We start from the raw sequence: 13,410 nt of genomic DNA on the forward strand, positions 1-13,410 counted from the left end.
TGATCTTATTCTTTTGGATTTCAGGTTCACTACTTATACCCCATTTTGTCTTTGTTCTCTTTGTGGCAAGGGTCTCTAAGCCCAGTCCAAACCAGTTCTGTCCAATCGTGGATAACCAATCACAATAGTAAGTTATACAGGGAGCACTTGCACTTTGACACTGATCAGCAGTGGGGAAGTGCCCAAAGCATCTAAGCCAGCAAAAACCTGCACAGCATCAAACTTATAGGATGTAGAGGAAAAAGGTCAGGGGAAACCAAGGATGCCAAGTCTAACACTTGACAAATAGACACTATACCGAATGACCTTAATTACAGATTGGCAGATGAAGCACATTCACCAAAAAGTAGAGGATGTCCATTAGCCTCTTCTATGCGCTTCAGTAGGACTGATAAAAAATCTGATGCTTCTGGGCAGATGTCACACATGCACCAAAAGCTCAATAGGATCCTAAATTACCCATTACATATATCAACATCAACCAGAAAATGTACCACTGAACGGGGATTCAAGTATCCACCTCCCAATAATAAATCTAAAAAAAAGAAACAAACTTAACTAAACAATATAGACGCATGTTTTTTAATAGTGAATCATTTATGTGTACTTTTTCCAGGCTAAACCCTATATTACCATGGTTGTCCATGGCTTGCGCAACAGCACATCTTCCCTGCAAGGGAAGAAGAACTGTGGCTAAAGTTGTGACTTCATTTGCAGGGCCACATTTTCTGGACAACAATTATGTATTTAACATATTGCCACAATACACCATCTTGCTTAAACAGTTTAAAGCTTATGAAAAATGCATCACACCTGATGCCGTGCAGTGGGAAATGTTACATGGTTGCAACATATTTCTTAAGCAAGTCTGTCAAAGTCCAAAACGACGTCATCTGGCATCTTGATGGATTTAACCACAGCATCTGATTATATTAATTGACCAAAACCTTAGAAAATAATGTTGAACATGGGATTCACTCAGATAAATTTAACCTAACACATTAAAAAAAACTGAGCTTCGATTTGTTTTAGGTGTGTAATCAACAGAACCTTTTGCATCCATGAGAGGGGAAGCCCGGATATGTGGCTTGGTCCCTTTCCTCTTTAACCTGTTCATAAGTCATCTGGAAAATACTTGACTAAAAAAGGTCCAAAACACTGTGAGATTGGCAAAAAGCACATCTCTGTGCTACTACTGCACACAAATGATGTGTTCATCCTCTCGCAAACTTCTGAAAGCCTATACGAGCTGATCAGATGTTATGTAATCTGTATTGAGAGCTCAGTATTAACTACTGAATCCATCTTCATTGCTCTTGGACCAAGAAGGAATAATTCGCTGAGGATGTTCTGGCGTCTTGGAATAACATATGTCTCTCAGCTGATATGAAACTATCTCCTTTTCAAACAGAAGAATTTGCTTTAGAAAGACCCCAGAAAAGATTTTTGGCTTTGCCTAAAGGCTCGAGCAGATACCTTTATTTCAGCTGCTGTGTAAAAGACTAAATGCATATTTTCTGTATATTGTGGTGCTGGGAATGTGAATAGTATCAAGAGAGAAGTAACACATATTTAGGAGCACCTTATTCAGTCCCCTTGTTTTCATTACAGGAGGTACTGGGCCGCAAAGACATAGAGGATCATATCACCTCAGCTCCCATTTAGTTATGGCTGTCTGTTTGGTCCATTCCCACAGCAATATTGACTAGATAATTAATGACTTGCTCTTACCTTATGGAACAGTTAAGTAAGATCTCAGGATTACAGTTTATCAGAGATGCAACTCCGACATTGGGCTACCCCAATATGTTCACTAACACAGAAAAAGTTAAGAATTTGGACAAGAAAAAGCTCACACTAGAGGTGTTCGAGTTTGGTGTACTATGTTTTGGTGAGAATAAACAAAATTATGGCAAAGTTATGCAAAATTGTGTGAATGTAAATCCATTATTTTAAGCTATAGTTTAGACCAAAAGGCGTCCTCACATCAATTTTTGCTGTGTGGGTGCTTTTAAACAAAAGCACCACAAATTGCAGCCAATCGTGTTCTGTTCTCTTGCATTCTTAGAAACATATTACTGTGAATTGCATGGTGGCGTTCAATTTTTGATGCAAATGGCACACAATCCATAAAGTGGCATAATGGCATATTTTAGGAATTTCGCATAACAAGAGTAGCACTAAATTCCTGAAATTACACGAATTACACCAGCATAAATGACATTTTGTGCCTTTGAAGCTAAGTGGGGTTTAGAGATAGATATTATGAAATTACCGAAATGATCTATTAGAGTACATTTCTGTCTTAAAACGGTGAGGAGGAGGAGCCATATTTGATTTGAGTTTGGGTACATCGAAAGGATACCCTTAAGCAAGATTCTGGTTTGCTAATAGAAATAATTTGCTGAACAATACAAAATGTTACATCCACCATCCAATTAAATCATATCTTTCTGACAATGTATCCAGTCAAATCAATATGCTTGTTGTGCCTTTCTGAAAATGTTATTCAGCAACTCACAATAGACTCCTTGCTTCGAGATTAAAGGAAAGTCAAAGATGACTTGTCGCCGAACCTTTTTTAATAAAAATTAATTCCAATATAGATATAAGGGGTTTTGTGTATGGTGATAAACAGCTCAAACTTTCTGTCTATGCAGATGATATTTAACTTTTTATTTCTCGCTCACAAACTGCTTTACCAGCTTTTCTTTCAGAAGTGGACAATTTTGCATCTGCCTCAGGTTGTAAGCTAAATGCTGATAAATGTGAAATCCTTCCCTTAAATAGACTATATTGTCACATGGACTTTGCATCCTCTTCTTCTTGCTGGAATCCAGATAAAATGAAATATCTTGGATTGTGGTTTACTGACTCCATAAAAGATACGGTCTCTTTAAATTTTATTGGGTGCATTAGGATGGCGGGCGGATCTCCACCGCCTGTAAGGTGGTGGAGATCTGTCCGCTATATGTCCCTGGTTCACCCCGTAATATTAGTATGGCGGGGGGCATCGCGGCGGACGGGAAGACCGTCCGCCGCTTTTCCACCAGTCGAAATATCGACCGGGCGGAAAAGGGACTCAATATGGGGGCAGTGTCTGCAAGACACCGCCATCCATATTATAATGGGACCCCCAGCATTGGCATGGACAAAGTGGCAGGCACCGCACGGTGCCTGTCACGTTGTGCATGCCAATGCACCACGTCCCTTCACAACATTGTGGAGGGCGGTGCTGTGGGCACCGCCTGCCACAATGCTGTGAATGCGGGATGCCACCGACACAGTGACGGTGGCATCCTAATTGACGGTGTGGGACCACCGCACCACTGGCAGTGCTAGGGTGGCGGGCGGACAGGAGTCCGCCCGCCATCCTAATAGACCCTATAGTTCCTACTTAGGTGCCGATTCCGATCCGTTAAAAAAATTTACCGTCCGACTCGTATCCGTATGTTTTTACGCACGAATCGTACAAGTACCGTACAAACTGCGAAGTACGATTCGTACGTGAAAAATACATACGAATTGCGTCGGGAAAATGGTCCGAGAGGGATCCATAAATTTATATGTCCGAATAGCGTCGGGAAAAGTGCCCGACAGGGAGCCGGACATTTTTACGTGCAAATCGTAAAACAGAAGTCCGAACGCGCAAGTACGATCCGTACCGCCCGTCCGAATACACAACCGCATGTAAAATGCCCCGTACGGAGCGAACGCTGTAGCCTACATGTACATGGGTAAACTTGTGCCTAGATACGAGTCGTACAGCCCCCCTCACCCTACACATGTCAGCACCGTACCCCCGTATGTCAGCACCGTACCCCCCTCCGCACCGTACCCCAACACCGTAGCACAGCCAGCACAGCCCCACACCTGTACGTGCTGCACCCCAGGCCTGTCGCCCAGCCCCGCACCTGTACGCCCCGTACCCCAGGACCGTACCCCAGCCCCCCACCTGTACGCGCCGCACCCCAGGCCTGTCTCCCAGCCCTGTACCTGTATGTACCGTACCCCAACACTGTAGCACAGCCCCGCACCTGTACGCGCCGCACCCCAGGCCCGTCTCCCAGCCCGTACCTGTACACCCCCTACCCCAGGACCGTACCCCAGCCCCCCACCTGTACGCGCCGCACCCCAGGCCCGTCTCCCAGCCCTGTACCTGTACGTACCGTACCCCAACACCGTAGCACAGTCCCGTACCTGTACGCGCCACACCCCAGGCCCGTCTCCCAGCCCCGCACCTGTACGCCCCGTACCCCAGGACCATACCCCAGCCCCCCACCTGTATGCACCATACCCCAACACCCTAGCATATCCCCGCACCTGTACGCACCATACCCCAACACCGTAGCACAGCCCCGCACCTGTACGCTCCGTACCCCAACACCCTAGCACATCCCCGCACCTGTACGCACCGTTCCCCAAAACCCTAGCACATCCCCGCACCTGTACGCACCGTACCCCAACACCCTAGCACATCCCCGCACCTGTACGCACCGTACCCCAACACCGTAGCACAGCCCCGCACCTGTATGCACCGTACCCCAACACCGTAGCCCAGCCCTGTACCTGTATGCACCGTACCTCAACACCGTAGCCCATCTCCGTACCTGTACGCACCGTACTCCAACACCTTAGCACCCCCCACCTGTACACAACGCACCCCAGGCTCGTACCCCAGCCCCGTACCTGTACGCCTTGTACCCCAACACCGTACCCCAGCACCCTCACCCAGCATCGCGTATGTACGGACCTTACCTACGCGAAAAAGACTCGTACAGAACCAGGACACTGTAAAACAGCACAAGGAGGGTCAATTCGACTCGCACAACACCACAAAACACGTCAACATGACAAAATACATCTCTATGACTGACCTGGCACATCCAAACAGGCAAACAGAGGCCCAAAATCACACCCACCTCTTATAACACACCCACCACAAATTCAAACCCAGCCACACCCACAAATGGACCAATAAAAAGGGCCCACACACACAACCCATGAGCCTTTGCAACAGACTCACTGCTGCCAGACCCCACAGACAAACAACTGCACCTTACTTACACCTTAACTACACCTTCACTTACACACCTTCACACAACCTCATTCACAAACACCCCCTCTTCACATTCACACACACACCTACACCTTCACACCCACACACCCACACACCCACAACCATCCACACCCACACCCCACACCATGCCCACAGACAAGAATCCAAAGTTCACAAGGGCGGAGCTGGACCTCCTCGTCAACGAAGTCATCAGAGTCGAGCCACAGCTGTTTGGAACATTGGTCAGACAGACCAGCATAGCCCAAAAAACAAGCCTGTGGCAGAGGATCGTCGATAAGGTGAATGCTGTTGCGCCCATCCGAAGGACCAGGCATGAATGCCAAGCCAGGTGGTACGATCTGCGCAGGGCAGTCAAGAGGAAGATGAACGAGGAATACGCCCAGAGTAACATCACTGGAGGCGGGCTGCCCAGCAGACCCGTACATTACCATCCCTGGGAGGAGAAGGTGATGGCCATGCTTCCGCCGGTGGGAGTACACGGAGTCGAAGGAGTCGCAGAGCCTGGTGAGTACACAAACAACTCACGTAACATGGGGGAATGCCATCCACACCACAAATACACAAAATGCACGCAACTTCCCCCAAGCCCTCACCGCACACAACCACACTCCAAAACCACGCTCAGGCCACTAACGTCTCCATGCCCCATTCACAATTAAAGGCAATGCCATGTCCCAGGCCACACCAACCACAAACCCAAGACTGGATGTCCGAGATGCTGGGTGGGTGGGGCTCACACAACACATTGTGCAACTCTGAAGCAGACACCAATGCCCTCAGCCCATATGGCCTAGGTACATACCCATGCACCATGCCCAATGCACAGGGACTGGCAAAGTACTGACAAGGTAGCTGACACTTGGCCCTGCTGTATGCAGCACAAGGCCCTTCTGTGACCACTGTACACTCAAACCCCAACTACACAGGCTCAGATATCTAGCACAGGCACTCAAACTCACTGTCATGCCAGCATGCACCATGAGGGACCAGAAACATCACCTGGAATACCCAATGACACATCACACTACACCCAACAGCAGGCCCGGTCACACACCCCCCTCACACAAGCACACACCCCCGGGGCAGGCAACGGATTAACCCACTTTCACAATGGACATGTGACACAACAAGACCAATCCATCGCCAATTAAGCATCCGAGCCAAGATTCTACTCGTCAAACACTCAGGAGAACATACCAATCTGTCCCCCGCAACATACCCATCCTCAAGTGGACATTGAGAGGAATGCTAGGCACATCCAACTACCTGGAGGAACTGTGACAACTTGAATATGTATGAAACATGGATGTGGCATGAAACAGTATTAACATTGTCTCTCTCTCACACACAGGGCAACGTCATCGCCCTCCCCCCAACAATGGGGGGGAACAATCACAGTCCCAGGCTCAGCATGAAGATGATCCCACTGGCAGCGACGACTCACCACTCCGTGGATGACCCCGACCAACCTGGCCCCTCTGGTGCCCAAGCCCCTGCAGCACCTGCGTCAGGTACATCTGTGCCAACCACCATCCCCATTCCTGCCGCATCCCAGGAGACACCCAGGAGCCCTGCTCGCACTGAACAACACAGCCAGTCTGACCAGGAGGGACAAGGTTCTCCGGGCACCCAGGAGGAGGCAGACAACCCCGATAATGCCATCCCTCAGGGGTCCCGTAGACCCGATGTGCCCACAACGGCAGGCCAGGCTCGTGTGGGCAGGGGTGGTGGGAGTGGAGGCAGGCGGAGGCGCAAACCTGACCAGCCAGCTGAGGGAACCGGTATGTCACACATACGCCACATCCTGGACACATACCGGCGTGACACCAGGTGCATCAGCCAGGTAGTGTCGAGCCTCACAGAGATGAAGGGGACCCTCGACGAGATGAAGAACCTGCAGGCCGAGCAACATGCCAGTCAACAACAACACCAAGGACGGATGGAGGCAAGACTGGCTGAGCTCCTGGCGGTGCAAACGGACATGAGCCGTTCACTCTGTCGGATTGCCGACAACATGGGGAACCCTCCCTGTGACACCAGGCAAAGACTAGCACCAGCCACAGGGAGGGAGGAGGAGGAGGATTCCTCCGACAGAGCATCACAGACATCGTCAAGGCCTGCATCTGAGGGTCCCCGGAGGAAGGTGGGTCGTCCACGAAAAATACCGTGAGAGTCAGCGGACCATCCACATCTCCCAGGTCACCTGGCCTGGCACCTGGCCCTCTGGCGCAACAGCACCACCTCACCCAATGACATTCTCTGTCACATGGACTTGCTGGTCACAGTCTGACCAATGATGACCAACACTGTGGTCTGGACTCTGATGACTCCAACTTACAAGGATGCCATCTCCCCCTGTGAACTTTGGATTCTATGCACCCAGTAGAGCACCTTACTCCATCTACCAAAAGACTTACCCCACCAAAAATAAATACTTTATTTTGTCATGAGATGTTGCTTTCATTTGGCATTATTCCCCAACATATGTGTGTGTAAATGTCAAACTATGCCTGAGTGTTGAACTAACTCCACACATCCATACCCTGGGATAGGAGTATGGTACAGGACACACATGGGTCACAATGTATCATGCAATGCAGATATGGAGCACAATACTCATCTGTGATGGCCTCAAGCTGCTGAGGGGGTGCATGCAATACTGTGCCGACAGACCTATTTGGCAGAGTACCATCAAGGCGTAGAGGTCATGCCTCATTCGGAGGTTCCCAGGGAGGGAGTCCCAGGTATGTGTTCCCAGGTGGGAGAACTATGTCCTGCATGCTGGAGTACTGTGGATCTGAAGAATGGTGGCCAGGTCAAGGTTGGATGCACGGAGATGGCACTACGGGGTCTCGGATGACAGTGGTACAAGGTTGGTGTTGGGTCGGGGTTGTGGCATGCCTCCTGAGTGTGGGTGGGGAGTCTGAAGGTCATCCTGCAGCACACAGTGATCCATTGCAGCTATCTCTGCTGGACGGTGATGTGGCTGGGGCGCGGGATGTTGCAGCTGAGGTGTGCAGATGCAGCCTGGATGTGGACAAGTGTCCTGGGAGTTTGGATGTGGCTGCCCCGTAGAGGGCAGGGCAGTATTTGACACGGATGTTGTCGTGGACATGGGGGATGGTCCGTCTTTCATTGGACTGGATCTATCTGGAGATCATGTGCATAATGCACAGGGTGTTGCAGTCTGAGGCACATTACCATGGCAAATGTGAGCAAGCAATCCATTATGCAAACCATCTTGTGTGCATGGACACTGGGTGCTTGTGCGGGGCTTCTGCGGGTGGGACACAAGCAGTTGACCCAGCTGTAAGGGGACAATCCTCAGAAGTTGACCTCAGTCCTGTACAAGTCCAGCCTCAGGTGGCTGCTGTTCTGGCATTCATCAATGGATCTCATGCAATCTAGAATATTGGAACTGGCAATGTCTGCGCCCTTGGTGAGGGTGAGGAGCACCTGGCTGTCAATGGCATACGAGTTGATGATGAGGTTGTGTGTGCATGTGATGGTGGAGAGGGGGGTCCTGGACACATTGTAGTTTGACACGCTGACAGATGATACCTGTGCCATGTGCCTCACAACAACAGCATACTACATGCAGAAGCCTTGAGTCCCACTCCCATGTCCTTGTCAAGGTACAGAGCCGGTGGGGAGTAGGAGGGACATGACCTGGTGGGTGTGACAGGGCCTGGAAGGCGTGGCAGCACTGTGTAGGCAGTCGGAGTTGCACACTCATCATGCAAAGGTGTTGTGTGTGCGCTTAGTGTATGCCTGAGAGCTGGCAGCAGATGTGTGGATGGACATTGCTTGGAGGGTGGCTGCAACATCAGACTGTAGTGTGATGTGGGTCATGCAAGGACATGAGGCTCGTGCAATGTGCACGTTGCATGTGCAGACGGTCCAGCCTGTGGGACGGCGTGGCCGCAACTGTGGCACAGACAAGCTGATGACAGCCAAATGAATGGGTTGATGGAGGAAGGGAGGAGCATCTTTGATGTGTGTGTGTTGCCAAATCAGGAAACTTTGTGTGTCCTTGCTGCAGTGGCTGCAACAGCAGGCGGCATGTCCTGGGAACTATGCTACAATTTCCACACAAAGACTAGGATGTCAGAAAGGACTACTGCAACAGGTGTATGTCAAGGAAGGAGTGACCGGTTTTCAATGGCACACCCAGAGACAAAGGATGCACAATCCCCAAAGATGACTGACACCGGATCATGAAACAGAAAACACACACAGGAAACACACCCCAGGAAACACACCCCAGAAGGTGTTGACGGCCCTTTGTGGGGACCAACATACCAAAACACATACACAGCCATGGATGTCATGCCCAATAGAGAATCAAATACATGTAGCACAGCAGGCAGGTTGCTAATCTACACATAGACACATGTGCACAATCCTTGACAACCATGCCAGAGATGGCGCATGCACAGTGGTAAGAGACCTGCATTGACAGAGATGAGGCACCTTGGAGGCTGAGGAACACCTTTATTACTCAGGCTCACACCTATGGAAATGCATCAATATTAACAGACTCACATGGTCTTGTGGATTAACATGTGGGACCTACACTGGACACCCCCTTCGCACCACAGATGCTGTCAATCTATGGGAGTGGCACACAAGTGAAGGGGGTGAGCCAAACATCCCCTGCTGCACACAGAGAGGCTGCAATTCCCCATTGAGCCTCTCATGGGGATGTCCCGCAATATGTCCACCCGTAGCCTCCCGTATGTTTCCGAGGGAAGTTGTACACACATAGATGCCTTCATCAAAATCCACAATCCCATAACAGATGACTGTCACGAAGTGTGACTATCAATTCATGTGAGTCATGCTACATGTGATGTGCCCCATGGTGAGTCGACATGTATGCATAGTAACAATACCTGCACAGGAGCAGTGCCCACACATTACAAACAACTACCACACCCAAAAAGACTTGCTGCAATCCTTTCCCAAAGGAGACTTCTCACCATGTCCGTGCATGTAACGCTGATTCAGCACATGTTGCATTACTCATGAGGAATAGCAGGAGCACAACCAGGGCCGGCTTTAGTGCTGGTGGCGCCCTGTGCGAAAATGTTTGTTGGCGCCCCCCCAATGACCACCTCCACCACGGATTCTCTCACTAGCACCCTTTAACAGTGACCAAGTCTCCATAACCATACTCTCTCAGATGCATTGAATTAGTTATATCGCGCCACTCATACCAGTGTAGGGCGTCCGGGCACTTTGCATCACACGCACATTACACAGACAATCAATCATACGTGTGTAAATCAGCTTATAGGAAATGTTACATAAGCCAAAGGAGTAAAAGTGTAGGAGTCACATGTCATCCATACTGGTAGGCAGTATAGTTTAAGAGTGCTTGGTGTGGAGAAGCACAAACGCAGAGTCGAAAAAGAAACAGCATAGTTGGGAGTTTTCTTTAATAATAAGAATCGATTTCTAGCCAAATTAACCCTTTTTGCAACATTAATCAATGTTCTAATGTATACTTTGCAGTGTGTATGCAGCTCTAGGATAAAAGTTAATAGCTCGCTATTCTATATTAGGACTTTAAGTTATAAATTGCAAGTAACAAAAGGATGCCTCTTTTGAAAGCAGTAACCTGCTGATCTGTTTACATCATACGCACTCTGTAATCTACTTGGTACATGTTCTTTGCAGCAGGCATATTAACCCTCTGCACTAACTTCACGTAAGTAAAAACCTCAACTATACAAAATGCTGATCTCTTTCCAGGAAGATAATTAATCACACGAGTTATCTTGACATTTATGTGAGGCCTAGTAATTGCCCAGGGAATAACGCTGCAGCAGGTGCTTCAAAAGCATAATAAACTTTCAAACACGGCGCCCCTAGGAAGCCAGCACCCGGTGCGGTGGCACCGGTCGCACCACCCTAAAACCGGCCCTGAGCACAACGATGCCACGAGCAGACAGCATGCGCAAATACCTGGGGATGAGAGACACACAAGAAGTCAGGAAACACATAGTCATCCACATGCATGGTCATGTACTCTACATGAATAGGGTTAACACCATGCTAGTTGTCAATTGAGTGTGTCAGCTAAAATGTGTGGAATGACATCAGCACTCGAGTGACACATCAGCACACACCTCAAAGTCGCTTCGCATACAGTCAGCTGGACACACACATTGCATAACATGCCACACAAGGCTCCAAGCGTGCACACTCAGACCCAGGGACTCACCATTATGAGAAGAAGTTGCGTATGAGCTGACTCCGGATGTCCTCCTCCTCCTCCTCCTCCTCACTTGCCTCGTGACCAAGGCCCTCATCCTCCACGGGTGGATGTTCCTGCTCATCGGGATCCAGGATGAGTGGCACAGCTTTCTCCACTGCCATGTTGTGCAGCATGCAGCACACGAGGAAGATTTTGCAGACCTTCACCGGTGCATATGGGAGGGACCCGCCGGTCTTGTGGAGGCAACGGAATCGGCTCTTCAGGAGGCCAAACGTCCTCTCAATCACTCTCCTGGTCTGCCCATGGGCGTTGTTGTGACGGTGATCTGCAGCTGTTCTCGGGTTGCGGAGAGGCGTCACCAGTGATGGCATGTTGGGATAGCCAGAGTCCCCTACATAGAAACATCATGTAAAGAAGTGGGTCAGGAGATGCCTTCACATACTAAGATACCGCTGAATACTGGACAAACAGAGTCTACCCACCAACAAGACATGCTCGTTCGTTGTGCAGCTGCAGCATCATTTCTGGCACCCTGCTACGCCTCATGATGTAGGCATCGTGTGCTGACACTGGAAAACGTGCACAGACATGGGAAATCACCATGTTAGCAAGACACACCACAAGGGCATTAATGGAATGGTAATGTTTACGGATATGAAAGGCTACCTCCTGTGCCTGTGGTGGTACCAAAGCCACATGTGTCCCATCAATGGACCCAATTACATGGGGCATCCCTCCCAGGGCATAGAACTCACCCTTGATACCTGTAAACTGCTCAGGAGTTGGAAAATGGATGAATTCATCCAGGTGCTCCAACATGGCTTCTAAAACATCATGCAGGACATGGCTGAAAATGGTCTGGGACATGCCACCCACATCAGCTATGGTCAATTGAAACATACCGGTGGCAAAGAAATGTAGGGCTGACATCACCTTCATCTTGGGGGTCAGCGCGGTCGGATAACTGTGTCGCGGTTGGAGGTGTGGGGCCAGCCTGTTTATCAGGTCCACAATTAACCGTTGGGGGAATCTGTAGCGGCGTATGCAGTCGCGTTCCCTCATGGCAGCCAAGTCTGGCATTGATCGGGGGAGAGGCGGTGCCCTGCAGAAATATTGAAGGAATAACGATGATTGAGTACATTACTACACCAATGTCAAAGAACTGAGCACATGTTCAACAGCTAATACACATATGCTACATACAGAGTCTGGTTTGTGAAATACATCCTGCACACGTATGCCAGCCAGGTGATACTCCTACCAAGAGCCAGCTACAAACGTGGATTGTCAAGGTCTACATGACATGCCATGAAAGTAGCTGTGGGCCAGTGTGAGTGAACAGCCAGACACATTACAGGAGTGACATACATCCACATATGTGCATTTGAAGGATCTTATCTCATACAGACAGCTGCCGGCAAGCTAGACGCACAGGTCACATGTCGTGGAAAAAGGACAGACCACACACCTTGCCATGAAGGGGTACATGTCAAAAATGATCACACAGACATTGAGACTACGCTGATATGTCCTAAGCTCGCAAGTCCCTGTCCGATGCATACAGACACACGTTACGTGTTATTCCACATGTGTCCTGGTGTGCGTAATAGTGTGATATGGGCATCTACACACAGACACATGTTGGATGCAGCTACAGCAGATGCCGTTGACGGAACACCAACAGCAAGATCATGGAAACACATGACACACACATGACATAGTCACATCCGGGCACGCTGGTAGTGAGATATCAGGTGTCATCATCCGTGTACCTGGCATCAGGGGACAGTTGTGGGTGTTGGTGACTGTGCCATGCCACTGATGCAGTGCTTGACAAGTTTGAACTACATGCACACATGTAAAAGGTGTGAAGGGGAAGTGTGCCACATAGTGCCCCATCACACATGACATGTGTACACAGGTCATCACACAACTATTGGGTTAAAACATGAGGAGACATGTGCCAGCTCACTGCCTGACACACCTAGGCCCTACACATGAAGCACTGCACTGACAATGACTTGATGTCCATCCTTGTGCGAGTCTGACACCTCCATTCCTTTCCTGTGCGCCTCCTATCACCAGTGTGAGCTGTGAAACGCACCGT

This window comes from Triturus cristatus, chromosome 12 (assembly GCF_964204655.1).
Source record: "Triturus cristatus chromosome 12, aTriCri1.1, whole genome shotgun sequence".
Lineage (NCBI taxonomy): Eukaryota > Metazoa > Chordata > Amphibia > Caudata > Salamandridae > Triturus > Triturus cristatus.